Raw genomic sequence first — 5,000 nt, forward strand, 5'->3', positions numbered from 1 at the left:
GGTGTCCCTCTTCTTGTGCCTCTGAATCCACAAGTACCAGCGGAGGACCAAGAAACCACCCGACCTCGCATATCCGTAACAGTTACAATGGTATTGTTGAAACTCGCTTGAACATGAATAACTCCTTTTGGTATTCTACGTCCATTCTTACGTGAACTAATACGCCCATTCCTACGCGAACCAATTCTTGGTATAGGTTTTGTCATATTTTAGCATCTCATAAATATGAGTCAGAGATATACGGATATATCCATTTCATGTCAAAACAGATCCTTTATTTGTACAACGGGTCCCTTACTTTAGAAAGGCCCTTTTTAGAAAGATTACCCTTGTCTCTGTTTATGTCTCGGATTGAAACAAATTACTATAATTCGTCCTCGCCTACGGATCAGTCGACATTTTTCGCAAATTTTACGAACAGAAGCCCTTATTTTCATATTTGTCATTCCTTAATTCCGAATCTACTCTTTTGAAGAAAATAAGTCTCTTGAAATTTTGAACCTCGAATTGTATCCCCATGGAAGAAATGTTTAAAAAGTCACCTAATCGTTCGAACCTTTGTTGCGAAGTCTATAAATTATACGTCCCTTGGTTGAATCATAACGACTTACTTCGATTTTGACTCTATCTCCTGGTAGTATCCGTATAAAACTACGTCGGATCCTCCCCGAAACATAACCTAGAATCAGATCTTCATTATCTAAACGAACCCGGAACATACCATTTGGAAGTGATTCAGTAATTAAACCTTCATGAATCAATTTTTGTTCTTTCATTTCAGGTAACCCCCTTGAAGTATCAACTAATGGAGGAGGAGTGATATTAGACAACCTGCCTTTTCTCTCTTTTTCACAAATCGAAAGTTACGGATCAAATTCGGATATTCAGAAGGATCACCATATATAACATAAAATTTCTCCTCCAATTCTTTTTAGTCGAGCTTCTCGATCTGTCATTATACCTCGAGAAGTAGAAAGAATTACAATACCTATTCCACCTAAAATCCTAGGAATTCGTTTATAGTTGGAATAGATTCGTAGACCGGGTCGGCTGATACACTTTAAAATATTTCTATATGTTCCTTTCTGATTCCTTCTATGTCGCAGGGTTAAAACCAAGAAATATTTCTTGTTTTCTCGATGTTTCCTAACATTTTCAATAAAACCTTCTCGTAGAAGTATTTTAATAATGTTTTCGGTTATATTAGTAGATGCTATTCGAGCTGTTCTTTTTTTATCCATGTCAGCATTTCTTATAGAAGTTATTATATCGGCAATAGTGTCCTTACTCATGACGAACTATAATTATTAGGGCTTCCCCATTTTGATATAATCAACATGTTCTGTTTTTTTTTTTTCTTGATTTTCATTTTCACTTTCAATTTTTTTTTTTATGAATTATTAAAGGTATATGCATAAGACACAATCTACTAATGGATTTGATCTACTTCAGATACCCTACTATATAATGGTCTCATCTACTAGTCTTTATAATACCTCAGGAGCTAATGAGACTATTTTAGTGAAATTCAACTGTCTCAATTCCCGAGCGATCGCGCCAAAAACTCGAGTTCCTTTTGGATTTCCTTCTTGATCAATGACAACCGCTGCATTGTCATCATATCGTATTATCATACCGTTGTCACGTTTGAGTTCTTTACATGTACGTACAATTACAGCTCTGATCACTTCTGATCTTTCGAGAGGCATATTGGGTACTGCTTCTTTGATTACAGCAACAATAACATCACCGATATGAGCATATCGGCGATTACTAGCTCCGATTATTCGAATACACATCAATTCTCGAGCCCCGCTGTTGTCCGCTACATTCAAATGGGTCTGAGGTTGAATCATATCATTTTTTTTTTTTTGAATCTCTTATTTCAATGCAAAGGGCGAAGGAAAAAAGAAAGAAATATTGTCTGTCCAGAAATAAATAAATCTGCAATTGTATTTTTCATCAAAAATACTCCTTTCTTTTGGTTTCACATCCCTATCCCACAATAACGAATTGAGTTCGTATAGGCATTTTGCACGCAGCTATTGAAATAGCTGCTCTGGCTACAGTTTCTGAGACTCCGCCCATTTCATAAAGTATTCGACCCGGTTTAACGACGGATACCCAATATTCGGGGGATCCCTTACCCGAACCCATACGTGTTTCTGTGGGTCTGACTGTAACGGGTTTGTCGGGAAATATACGTACCCAGATTTTTCCACCACGACGCGCATATCGTGTCATTGCTCGTCGCCCTGCTTCTATTTGTCTAGATGTGATCCAAGCGGGTTCAAGTGCCTGAAGAGCGTATCTACCGAAACAAATACGATTGCCTCGATAAGATATTCCCTTCATTCTTCCTCTATGTTGTTTACGGAATCTGGTTCTTTTGGGGTTATAGTTGATGGTTGTTTCTCAACCCCATCTCTACTGCAGAACCGGACATGAGAGTTTCGTCTCATCCAGCTCCTCGCGAATGAAACGATTCAATAATATTACAAATACACATGTATTTAATGAATAATACACTGAATCATGGGATTTCTTGATAGTTAATCCATCATGTAGGAATCTGTATATCTTGTATATACAGCAGCTAGACGTATCTTTCTATTTCGATTTATAATTTATAGACGTATATTTCTATTTATGGATAATGAATGCCTTTCTTTTTATAACGAATCCTTCTTTTGGCCTTTACTGAATGGAATCGCCCAAAATTTTGCAATCCAATAAGGAAAGGTTCGCGGGCGAATATTGACTCTTTAAAATCTGCTTCATTCGTAGGGTCAACCCATGACCTTTCAGAATAAATAAAAGGGTTCTTGGTTGGTTTCGCCATCCCACCCAATGAATCATTAGGATTCGTTTTTAATAGAATCTTGTGCAGTCACAGGTTCCGTCGTTCCCATAGCTTCTCCATTAATGGTTAGGTCTGAACTCTACAGTGGAGCTCCCAATTTCATTTGTTCCCGAGTCAATCTCCTCAGTCTCTATTGACTCGAGGCTCTTTATTATTTTCATTTTTCCTATGAACCGGATTCATCTACTTATAAACGAATCCGTATTGATGCTTTATCACGCTGCCTTTTATGAGATGATTCATAGACCATACATATTGGAATCATATAGCATTGATTGATATTCTCCTCCTTTCTTTCTCTCACCCCTCCTTTTACCCATATCCCTCTATTTTCGCTTTACAAACCATAATCAGATTTTTTTTTCCTTTATGAAAAAAAAAAAAACGATTTCAGTTGCTACAACTATATGATCAACACATCATATAGTGACTGCTTTCTTGGATCTCGATAATACGAAGCAATGAGCTGGTTATTAGTTCTCTAGTTATTAGTTATGGGCTGGTCCATTGTTTTTTTTTTTTTTGAATCCAACTCTAAAGAAAAAACCAACGAGTCACACACTAAGCATAGCAATTCTACCAAATGATCAATCGAATTTTTATTCAACCCTATATAATTATAATTAATAATTAGAAATAATTAATAATTCTAATTAGAATTGTTCATTTTTGATTGAAGGGAAAAAGAATGAATGAAAGAGTTTGTCATTTTTTGTTCTATCGCAGTATAGAATGGGAAGGAAAGACCCATTATTGCTCATCTACAAATATCCAAATTTTGATGCCTAATACCCCATAGATAGTTCGAACTGTATAGGAACAATGATCAATTTTAGCTCGAATGGTTTGTAGGGGAACCCTACCTTCTCTGATCCATTCGACACGTGCAATTTCTTTTCCGTCGATACGCCCTGCAATTTGCACTTGAATTCCTTTTGTATCAGCTTGTTCAGTTAATTCAATAGCTTTTTTCATTGCCTTTCGAAACGAAACTCTATTCTTTAATTGTAGAGCTATATATTCTGCAAGAATATTAGGTTGTCCATAAGGTTTTGCAACTCTTGTGATAGCAATGTTAAGTCTCCGGTTCACAGAACGAAACCCTTTTTGTACATTGATCCGTAATTCTTCGATTCCTCGCGTTCGACCCTCTATTAACAAATTTGGGAATCCAATATAGATTATGACCTGAATTAGGTCGATTTTTTTTTTAATCTCTATATGTGCAATTCCTTCTGAACCAGATCTCATATTTTTTTTGTACATAATTCTTGATACAATCCCGTATTTTTTCATCTTCCTGGAGACCCCTGGAATAACTTTTGGGTTGTGCGAACCAGAGGGAACGATGACTTTGGTTTGCACCAAGTCGGAAACCAAGTGGATTTATTTTTTTTCCCATATCATATTTATCCCGATCTCTTTCTCTCTCTATATATATCTATTTATCTCTATTCCAATTCGGAAACCGAAGGAGGCAGAAGTTTATCTCTCTCTCTCTTTCTCTAGGTATCTCTCTATTATAGTATCCTTAAATACACCTTTATTCTCTAAAAGAAAATCTTGTTCAGTTTTCGTTTTAGATTGATCTTTCAAAACGATATTTATATGACAGGTGGGTCTTTTTATCGGATAACTACGTCCTCGAGCCCGAGGTTTTAACTTTTTAATGATAGTACCCCCATTGACTTCGGCTTGACTAATGACTAAATCAGCTTCGTTGAAACCCTTATTGTGACTAGCATTTGCTGCTGCAGAATAAACCAATTTTAAAATGGGATAAGATGCTCGATAAGGCATAAGTTCTAGTAGCATAAGTGTTTCCTCATAGGAACGCCCACGAATCTGATCAATGACTCTTCGTGCTTTGTGAGCAGACATACATATATGTTGAGCTAAAGCTTGTACTTCTGTACTAGAGCTCTTCTTCTTCCTATGCTTTTTCATGCTCCTCTTCCACCTTCTCCACTTTGACATAAGGGTTACCTCCCACCAATGAATGACGAGCACCTATTTCACTTTATTAACGACGAGATCCATTATTGTTTCTCGCGTGTCCCTGGAAAGTCAGAGTCGGTGCGAATTCTCCCAATTTGTGACCCACCATACGATCTATTATATAAATGGGTAAATGTTC

This window comes from Tasmannia lanceolata, unplaced genomic scaffold, assembly GCF_043159265.1.
Source record: "Tasmannia lanceolata isolate RefF3 unplaced genomic scaffold, GAP_Taslan_0.1 ptg000934l, whole genome shotgun sequence".
Classification (NCBI taxonomy): Eukaryota; Viridiplantae; Streptophyta; class Magnoliopsida; order Canellales; family Winteraceae; genus Tasmannia; species Tasmannia lanceolata.